The 11362-nt window shown below is 41.8% G+C and overlaps 1 non-coding gene across 1 annotated transcript; it reads left to right on the top strand.

The window, feature by feature from the left end:
- Positions 1-10194: 10194 nt before the first annotated feature.
- On the top strand, positions 10195-10325 carry LOC122800584. The gene has a single exon (XR_006364593.1). It is a non-coding gene; the product is annotated as a U4 spliceosomal RNA (small nuclear RNA).
- Positions 10326-11362: the final 1037 nt, after the last annotated feature.

Consider the following 11362-nt stretch of genomic DNA (forward strand, 5'->3'; position numbering starts at 1 on the left):
GACTGCTCTGAAACTGTAAGTCATTTCTTAATTTCTCAGGTGGAAAAACAGGATAACCTTGTATCAGTAGGCTACTGTGGTCATAGTTTAAATTTACAAACACACAGTATTGATAAGTTATGGATACTATTTGCTAACAGAAGGGAATAAGAGAAAGTGGAAGGTGTGTGTGTGTGTGTGTGTGTGTGTGTGTGTGTGTGTGTGTGTGTGTGTGTGTGTGTGTGTGTGTGTGTGTGTGTGAGTGTGTGTGTGTGTGTGTGTGTGTGTGTGTGTCTGTGTGTGTGTGTGTGTGTGTGTGTGTGTGTGTGTGTGTGTGTGGTGGGGGGGGCTGCTTACAACCAAAGCATAGTGCTCTCCAAGGGAAAATGAATATTGGCTCAAACAGGTAGACACATACTCAAAGTTAACTGTAGCTGTTTGCAGACAGTTCAGACCCAGACTGCGCTTTTCTTACAAGAATGTTAAAGGTGAGGTTCCAATGGCTGTTGCATGTACAATGTTTGAGGGCTGCCTATGTAGGATTCCACAGTGGGCCACCTATACATCACAATTTACAGGTGGTCATGTTTGTGTGCCATCCATTTTACTGTGTGTGCAGGTTGAGAGGGGTGTCAGTCCGTGGGGGCCTACACTGTCAGGGTATGTGCTATACGTTCCCTCTTTGCCAAGGCGTAGGCATATTGGACATGCCTCCGTCAGCCTACTGGGGCTGGCACAGTGTGTCCATGGTCTGGATCCCTCTGTGCCTGTGTTGGCCTTAGCAATTGTGGTGGGCTGTGAGGCCTCCCCCATTTTGACCCTGCTGCAGCTGTTTTTGCAGGATCATATTATGCAGCATGGCACATACTATGAAGATGTGGGCACACATGCCTGGAGAGTACTTCAAGGCTCCACCAGATGTGTCCAAGCACCAGAACCTTGATTTCAGCATCACGAACATGTGCTCTATGATGATTCTGGTGTGTGCGTGTGCCTCATTATGGCATTCTTGCAATGGTGTGTGTGCATTTCTGATGGGGTCATCATCCACGGCTCCAGTGCATAGCCAGCATCCCCCACAAGGTGGCCTTGTGGGATGTCCCCCCTGACAAATACCTGATACAGCTGTGAGGCATGCCATATATGGGAGTCGTGGTAGCTTCCAGGGCTGCCAGCACACACATCCATGATAATGCCCTGGGCATTGCACACGACCTGGCAGTTGATGGAGTGGAATCCCTTATGGTTTATGTAGCACCTACCATACTCACCAGGTGGTGACTTGATATGTATGTGCATGCAGTCTATCGCACCCAGTACCTCTGGGTAGTTTGCCACACGGTGGAAGTGACGCATATTGCTGGCCAACTCCTCCTGAGTTCAGGGGAAGTATATCTGCTCATTGGCATGTGGTAACATGGCATCCAGGAACTGGTATAGTACCCTGGATGCCGATGCCTGTGAGATCCCCATTATATCTACAGTTGGCCTATGAAAGGTACCTGTGGCTAGTATTTGCAAGCTTACACATACCTTCGTGTCCACTGGGATGGGTTCCCCCGTTGTTTCTGGTTCTCAGGCGTGGCCGAAACAGCTCTACTAATTGCTGTAAGATGTCCCTGTCCACCCTGTAACACTCTGCTATCTCCAGATCATGTAGCCCCTGGTAGGTTATCCTTGGTCTGAACACTCTTCTCCTCCTCCGAGGTCTACGGTGGTTTTCGGCATCATCCTTCACAACACCGTCAGTCTATAACATATGCTGATGTATCACAGCTATGGCAGCTCCCAACATGTACATTTTAAAAGTTCCCTGTCTGTTTATACCTATGGTGCAGTGTTCGGGAATAGACAGGTGTGTGTTGGGTGCTTTCACACTTTATACTATTTTGCTGTGAACACTGATGATGTCATAGGGTGTGTATGTACGATCGTGGCTACAGGGTATCTTCTGTGTTTTATTACCGGAACCACTATTGTGCTGCCTTTGGTGTTGCATTACATTTGGCTGCCATAAATTACCTCCTGCCATTCACTTTACATTTGTGCATGTTACACCTACCATTTGCTGGCATGCATCCAGCTGCCTGCTTTCATTTGTACTTCCCTAGACCTGGCTTATCTTGCGTAATGTGTTCTATTGCCGGTCTACTGTGGGTTTGCTTTGCTCTGCTATGACAGTTCTCCTATCTTTGCATTCCAATTCCTCCCCTCCTTTCTTTGCAATCCTATGCCTCCCCTATCCTGTTTTGCAGGTTTCTGCATGCAGGCTTGTCTACTGCCATCGATTGGCCACCGTGAGTTGATTGGTGTTAATTGCTCAGTAGTACACCAATTACCCTACTTCGGCATTTCTTTCTTTTCTTCCCCTGACCTTCCTGTTTGTGCTATTGTTTGCGGTGCGTGCATCCGCTTACCGGGTTTCGGGCACGTTTTTATCCCCATACACATGCGCTTTCGGGCACCGTGTGTGCTCTCAGCTAAACGATTCTATACCTTCCTCCCCACCCCTGTCCTGCAGCTTTGCTTAGCAATGGCCAGGCCAGATTTGCATTGCTCCAATGTGCTTACTGATATGGTGGCACACCCCTCTGCTGATGTCATGTATCACCTCTGAGACACTCCTCGGTGTTATAGCGCTGTGCCGTCTGGTACATCCTTCATCCGGCGGGACGTTTTCGATTCAGTATTACCTGCCTCATTTGCATGGCATTGACTACAAATTCATAGTTACAGCACCAAACACTGTCGCGGGCCCTTGGCAATCCTTGCACCTTGCTTGTGGTGTACCATGCCTACCATTGCGTATTATGGTGAAATCCTTATTTGTCTTACATTGCGATTTTATGACATTTGTATATATTTTCTTTGTATTCCTGTTTGCGCACACATGCCCTGCAGTTGTACTGTGCGTTACTGTGGACATGACATTAAATGTTGATTTTTAGGTGTTGTGCATCTTTTCTTGTGCCATTGGCTGTGTATTTAGCCATTGGCATATGTTAACTTTGTAATACATGAGTCTGGTCCACTTCCATAACTCCGATGTTCTGTTTGGGAAAATGTAAACCGTGTTTTTTGGTTTACATTTCCATGGGCTTACGCTATGCCTGCACCACTTTGTGAATCGCTGTATGCCGTCATTATCATGGTGCGACACTGCGCATGGGGTGATTTGCATACCTATGCCGAGGGCTGCGCAGATCTGGTGTACGCCGGTAGTGCACGTGGAATTGGTTCATACCTGAATCGCTCGGTGGACATATTTGGCGTTATCCCGCATACGCTACGCCTGCACCTGGCGCAAGCTTCATGAATCCGGGGGATGGTTTATATGTTGCTCCATTTCATTTAAATGTTTATATATTTATTTTATGTATTTATCCTGTGCTGACCAGGCTAGTCCTATTAGCCTTGTGGCCTATTTTCAGGGGATACGTGAGGTGGTATTTATACTACCATGGGAGTTACTTCCCCTATTGTTTTTTTTTTAAGGTGCCATTGAATCTTTCACATCCAAATGTGCTATACATACATACATATGTTTCAAGCATGGACATTAAAGCCCTTCTAGCTTGCCAATATGCCAAAACACTTGTTCCTATAATAAATGTCCAGGCTGTTCTTAAAAATATCTAAACTAGTACTTGTTTTAATGTAATTTGGTAGTCTGCTCCAAGCATCCGCTACTCTGTCAGAGAACCAATTAGTAAACTTCTCATTCCTATAGAATCTTCTATATAGGTTGCTGAAGATTTTCTACTACTTTTTGATAACCCCAAACATTCCCAGAGGTAGTTGTCCCTAAATGCCCTATATACCTGAATAAGATCTCCTCTTAAATATCTGTATTCTATGTATGCTGTATGCTATGACCAACTTGTGCAGATGGGACCTCCATTTAACTTCTCATCTAAAGGATTACAAAGGAAAAGATAGTCCCACAACAGGTTTGTCATCAATATGCATTTCTGAACATTAGAAAGTATGAAATTGTAATATCTGGCAGTACTGCTGGACTATAATCCCTGAGGTTTGCCAGAAAATCAAAAAATTTAAGAGGAGCGAGGCAAAAATATGATGCATAATTAGGGACATTCTGCAAAATCTGGGACTGCAGAGAGGTCTACTTCAAACCATTTCCAAAACTGAAAGTTGACAGTGTACTGTGAGTACATGGGAAACACTTTGAATAATAACTGAGTTCACAACAGTATCCATTCAGTGGTTTGTTCAGTGCAGTGCTTTAAATCAAAGTTATTTCTCAGAACAGAAGGATCTTCTTCTTCTTTCGGCTTTTCCCAGTTAGGGTTCACCACAGCAGATTACCTGTCCGCTCATGATTGGCAGTGGAGTTTTTACAGTGTCAAGTTGCCAGCCCAGCACCCAACCTTCCACAGAAGGCACACACATGCATGCACTCACACCTAGGGCCAATTTCATAGGTTCATAGGTTCATAGGTTCATACTAGGCTATCTTCCCTAGGGCATTTATAAGCCTAGCCAGAATGTGTTTGGCTTTCATCACCCATTTTAAATTTATTTTGCTATGCCCTTTTTCGAGGTTAGTATACTGTGCCTCTATCTAACAGTGACACAGAAGTGATACCCGGGGTAAACCTACGATCTCCCATCCACTCATCAAGATTCCTCTTGAAGAGAGTCAATGAGGGACTCTGCCTAACCTGGACTGGGATTTTATTCCAGAGTGAAGGGAGCCTCTGGGTTATGAATCTGTCCCTCCAGCATGTCCTATTTATTTCAGTGCTGAGGTTCAAGTCTCTCGAGTGCATAGCTCGATGGGATTTGGATTTTCTGAGGTGCAGCATGTCCATTAATTCCGGGTTGGACATGGCTTTATATGTCAGGCACAGATCGCCTCTGAACAGGCGGTATGCCACTGAGTAGAGCTGGAGTTTATTTAACTGGGCAGCATATGGCATCTGTTTGAGCCCTTTGATCCTCTTGGTGAGGTACTTTTGGGGTCTTTCCAGTTGCTGCAGGTGTCTGGTAAGGTACATCCCAAAAGGGGCATTGTACTCAATTATGGGCCTGATGAGAGATGAGTAAAGAGGCACGATGACCTCCCCTGATCTAGATGTGAATCCCTTCATGATTAGGTGGGCTATATAAAATGTTTTTCTAACCACTTTGGCCACGTGGTTGTCAAATGAGAGATTGCTATCAACTTGGGTCCCCAGGTCCCTAATTACTTCTTCTGTACTTAATGGATTTCCACCTATGTGGTAATTTGTGGGCACTTTGTTTTGCCAAAGGGGATGACTATACACTTTTTGGCATTTAGCTTGAGGCCATGGCTCTGGCACCAGTTGTCTGTTTCTATGAGGCCCTTTTGGAGGATGCTTGTGTCGGCTGGAGAGTCGATTATGGCCAGTTTGCAGTCATCTGCGAACTTGGTCAGCCACAGTCCTTCCGTGTTGGCCTGTACCTCCGAGAAATATATACCGAACAAGAGAGGTCCCAGGACTGAGCCTTGTGGGACACCACTTGTAACTGGTTTGGAGTCCGACATGGCTCCAGCAATTCTAACCATGTGGGTTCTGTCCTTGAGCCAGTTTGCAATCCATCTAGTGACATAGGGGTTTATATTTAAGCTGGTGAGCTTATCTATAATGCCCGAGTGGGGTATTGTATCAAGGCTTTTGCGAGGTCCAGGTAGGCTGTGTGGACCACCTTCCCCTCGTCAATGGCCTTGGTGACTGTTTCAAAGAAATCAACCAGGTTTAAGAGGCAGGATCTGCCCTTAACAAAGCCAAACTGAGTAGGATCCAGTGTTTGTAGGTCCCCAATATCTTTATTTATGAGGTCCATGATGATCCTTTCCATAGCTTTGCAGACCAAGCTAGTCAGGCTTATGGGGCGATAGTTTCCAGGATCCATTGAGGCACCACCTTTATGGAGAGGGACCACTGTTGCTGTACGCCACTCTTTGGGCACATATCCTGTAGTAAGGCTGAGATTAAACAGTAGTTTTATGTTTGGGTTTAGCTCTTCCTTGAGAATGAGAATTTAGAATGTCCAATCCATCTACAGCATGCCTTTGGGATGTGGGAGGAAACTGGAGTACCCAGAAGAAGCCCAAGTGACCACAGGGAGGACATGCAGACTCCACACGGAAGGCACCCCAGCCGAGGATCGAACCAAAGAACCTCTTGCTGTGAGGCGACAACGCTAACCGCTGCACCACTGTGTTCTCAGAACAGAAGGATGCTGAGTGCAATTCCTACTTGTGAATGTAGAAGAAAGTGAGCAGCTGATAATTACAGGTGGATCAGTTTTATACTAAAAGAAAGGAGATTATGGCTGGTATTCACTGTCATTACATGAATACGATAGGGGTATCTGCAATGTCCGTGAGTGAGCTTTGCTGGGTCACTCTTCATAGAGGTCATTTACGGAAATGCACCAAGAACACAATTTAGAATAAGCAAATTAACTATAATGAGACGTAAATGAGAAAATATGTAAAGCAGCACACAGTAATTAAGTGTTCTTGTTACTCACAGTTAAATATCTGCACCTTATGCACATCCATTGAGAACAGCATTGCTTTGTGTATTATATCTACTTTGCAATCCACAAACTTGTCATACTGTTCAACAAATCATATGAGACACAACCTCATAATTATCCACACACACAGAGTCCAGCCAAGTGAAGAAAGCAGCTAACAAAGCATCCTCGCTGCCTCAGTAGTTTTACTAGGTACGTACAATCATTAAATGACATCAGCATAATGATCACATTCCCACTGCTGCTCTAATGATTTTCCATTTACATATGACACGTTTACAATATTCATTAAAGCTATTATGCCCACTGTATGAACAAAACAGACATTTCTTGAACTGAAGTCAATAATCCTACCTAATTTTGAACAGTTTCAAATGATTCTCTTAAAAATGTATACACACACACACACACACACACACACACACACACACACACACACATATATATATATATATATATATATATATATATATGTATATATATATTTTTTTCCTCTAATTAAAAAGTTAGCAATTTCCTAATTAATTAAATGCATAAGTCCAGTTATCCCACATTAATATGTAGCTGTCATGTAAGTTCAGGGTTCTTTATGTGTGTTATATGCAAATGAGGACCCTTTAGAGTTATCTCTATGAATCATAGTAATAAGTCAATGTGTAAGGCACCTTACCTTCATAACAGCTTTTCCCCTAATGCTTATTCCTTAGGTATGTTACACTTCTGCCATAGTGAGGACTGTTTACCAGAATACATCTGTGTTTCCATTGTGAGTGTGAAAGATGTCTGCTGACCTTATTTGCATAACAAAGTAGCACCCCTCTTCGCGGATTAACACTAAGAAGAAACAGAGACTGTGATTGGGAATATCGGCCTGTATTATTACTGCTATAGTGAACTGCAAGAGCTGTGAAAATCATAGATCACAATGAAAATGGTATGTTAACCAGTTAAACCTGGCTTGTCTTAGTTGCTAATCAAATCATTAACTGAACAATATTGGATATACTCTGGTAATATTTGAGTGGACTTTTTATTTCAGGCACTTATGTAGAATTTATAAATATATAGCAAAGCCAAGTAATAGGTTCATACTAGGCTAACCGCCCTTGTAAGCCTAGATAATTATTCCTTGTGAGACTCAATCGCTGCACCTTGTATTTGTAAGGCAAACACCTTAACCATTAGGCCACCCTCCCACTGAGAGGGTAACCCAGAGCAGTAAAATGAATTTAAATGTATGCTTTATCTGAATTAAAAATGATTGTACAACAAGAAACCGTGAAGATGAGTGTACTTTAGACAGACAACATGGATATGAGCACTGTCGGGAGACAAGGACTAAAAGCAGGCTTATCATATATTTTTGCATCACTGCCTACATTTTACATCATATACATTAAAGTGCATTTTAGCAGTCCAGTAAGACTAGAAGTTTCCTTTGATAACTGTGTTATTTGGCCTAGTAGCCTCTTGTTGGGTGGAGACCTGAGATAGTATTTATACTCCTACATGAAGTTTGGTTAAGTCATCAGCGAGGTTCCACAACTTTTTTCATTAAGTGCCATGGGATCTTTTACATCCATTTGAGCTACTACCAGCTCAGGCTAACAGGGTCTCAGTTAAATGTCTCTCCTAAAAGGCAGCACATTCAGGACTGCAGCACCCCTTATGCTTTACTGTAGCATCAGCATTCCTTTTATTTGGTGTGGGAATAGAACTCACACCCTTCTGTATGAAAGGTGAGTGTGCTACCTGTTGCACAACTGACATTGAATAGAAAAAAAAATGAGAGACTTAAAAATCTATAGAATGAGACAACAGACCTTCAGTCATTAAAAGTGGTAACCGTGGCATACAAGTCCACTAAATGATGAAATACTTCATAGAAGAAAATATTATGAAAGTCACCAACCAAAAATGTACATGCATTACTCACATCTAATACCCTCAATGCAAAGGAAAGCCACAATTAGATCACAGAATGGACCAGTAGAAAACCTGGCTGCAGATAAGGTATGACTAACACAAGTATGGAAGTAATGAGGGTCAAATACAGGCAGTGGTACGGCTGTTGTGGAAATACTGTTTTCAGTTTAGAAGGCCACATGCCTCTCTCTATCATGGGAATGAAGTTACAGTGGAAGTATTTCAGAGGATAATGTGATTTTATAGGGCAGTAGGCAAATTACATACCAGATAACTGAAAGACATACCTGCACATGTCCTGAAAGAGATGACAGAAGATGAAAGTAGGCAAAAAGAGGGGTCAAGAAAATCAGATTACCTGCAGTGTGTGACAGAAACCTTCATGTATTTTACATATATAATATGTATAAATGACAATGCCATCTTTATGAGAAAAAAAAGTTCACAATATTAGGGGAGAAAATTGTGTGACTGTAACAATAAAGACAACCCTGGAACATACAACAACTGCGGGAGTGTATCAACCAACAAAGTCAAGTGCAGATGACCTAGAGGAATTCATACATTTCTTACATGAAACACAGGAGGGAAGAATAATATTAGCTGAGGACTTATATTTGCCAGAAACAGAGTGGAAGAATATTGATTCAACAACATTAGTAAGGACATTGTTTATAATGCCTGTTCAAAAATAACAATGGTCTTAAATTGTAAAAAAAAGCCTACCAGGGAACAGAATATACTAGACATTGTTTGTGTTCCTATGGAAATGACTCTTCCTTCATGTCAAGTTTTACCACCACTGATGTGCAGTGATCAAGGGGTTGTAAAGGTTAATTTGTTGCTACTTAATTCTGCCAAGATGAAATATAAACCAATGCACAGAAGGTTAATTACAGATTATATAGAAGCAAAACAGTCACTATGTAAAACTAATTGGAGTGATGTGTTCAGTGGAAAAACCGCAGAAGGAATGTGCACTAATCTAGAAACCTAATCTACAAACCTATGGAACATTTTGATAGAGAAATTGATTGAATACAAAAAAATCAACAAAAAAAATCAGGATCAAGGCACACAATGTCAGGAGGGCAAAGTGAAAGAGAGTTGTATGACATTCTGAAGTTCAGGTAAGGGAGAGTTCCTGAGGATAAGATGAAGCTTCTTAATGAAATTATATTGAAAAGTAAGGAGCCATGTATTGAGGTGTTGAGCCATGAAGGACTTCAACTGGTGTGGGAAGAAAGGTGGATTTGGATTGTTGCCATTTTACATTTTGGATTCTATTAGTGAGGCGGATATAAAAATATTCTAGGTCTGGTGAATAAAGAAAATGAGTTATCAGAGTAGCATGGAGTGAAAGAGTGGACTGAAACTTTTGTTAAGTCAAGGAAGACTGACAGCAGAAGGTAACTCATTTCTCATGTGGGAAGGAAAAATCCATGCCAGGTTGGGGAGACAGGTGTGTCTTTAAAAGTAGGTTAGTACTTGAGTGGATGCATTTCTCAAGAATCTCAGACAAAGGAAAGAGGCCAGCAACTGGCATGAAGATAGCAAGATAAATATAAGGGACATGTTAGCAAAGTGTGGATATATGATTGTTTCCATGAGGTAAGGAACAGATATTTGTCTATAGATTTGTTTATAATGATAGAGACATGGCAGGCAATAGCATCAGCAGCTAGTCTGAACTTTGTGATACAATGTTGTCTGGAATTTGTTTGCTTTTAGTTTAGTGAGATATTGTTCTATCTTAGTTTTGCGCAGTGGTAGTATCGTAGTCTATGAAGGCCTACTGAGGCGTGATTATTGCTATTTGAAAACTTTACCCTATGAACCTATGGAGATGGGTACAGGCTGGCAAGGGAATGAGTTATAATTATATGTAGGTGGAGATCTGCCTGTTGGAAATTAACTACATCTGTGTTGAGTATGTGTTGTGAGTGTATTGATTAAATGGTCATTAAAGATACAGAATCAGATTAAGTCAATTTCGGTGTGCATGAGGCTCGGCGGCTTTTCCATGTCTTAGGAGCTGAGTGATGGTCGATGTTTAATAAAGCTAGGCACTACAAAGTGCATCATACTTGACATGGAAGCATTGTTGCTATTCTGTTAAGATGATATTAATACTAATATTCTTGTATTCTGGAAGAAATTTTTTAACAGTTTCTAAGTTCACAGTAATTGAAACTTTAATTGCTTTACCATGTAAATGTTGCAGGTTGAAAATGCTGTGTCACTGTCTTGGCTTTAATTTCACAAATATCATCATATTTTATATTATCATATCATCATCATAAGGGTCACCTCCTTCACAGTGCAGAGCATGTGGTCACTACAGCCGACTCTTATACTGCAGCAGCTCTGCCAAAAGGTCCAACTCCAAAACGTTTTCACTGAACATTTTGTGTCATTGTACAATAGCCTATGGTCACTGCATCATGAAACTCCTCAGGTATCCTCTATTCTTCTCCACCTCCTACTGGGTCATCTCTCATCCTACCCTGACTTTAAAACAGCACTCATCTCTCCAACCCTATCCCAGCCACCTATTCATACTTCCTCCCTAGAATCTCCGCACTTCACACCAAACCTATTTATTGATGCTTCTCACCTTCATTCCACATATAGACTGATTAACTCCATTTCAACTCAAACCAAAACACCATTAAGTGGAAAAGAAATACTCTCCAAAAACAACTATCAGTAATTCGCCAATATACAAAATCCTTCTAGCAGGAGGTATTTGCCTTATTTCTGGATCAACCTATCACAATGAACATCAAGACAATTCTTTTCCACACATTATCCTAACCCTACAACAGTCAACTTCCAGTTATGGTATCAACGTTTGCTGCCATAAATGTTAGAAGCGTAAGAAAACAAATTGCTGAACTACATGACTGGATTACCCAACATA

This window comes from Protopterus annectens, chromosome 4.part0 (assembly GCF_019279795.1).
Source record: "Protopterus annectens isolate FY-2018-M chromosome 4.part0, PAN1.0, whole genome shotgun sequence".
Lineage (NCBI taxonomy): Eukaryota > Metazoa > Chordata > Ceratodontiformes > Protopteridae > Protopterus > Protopterus annectens.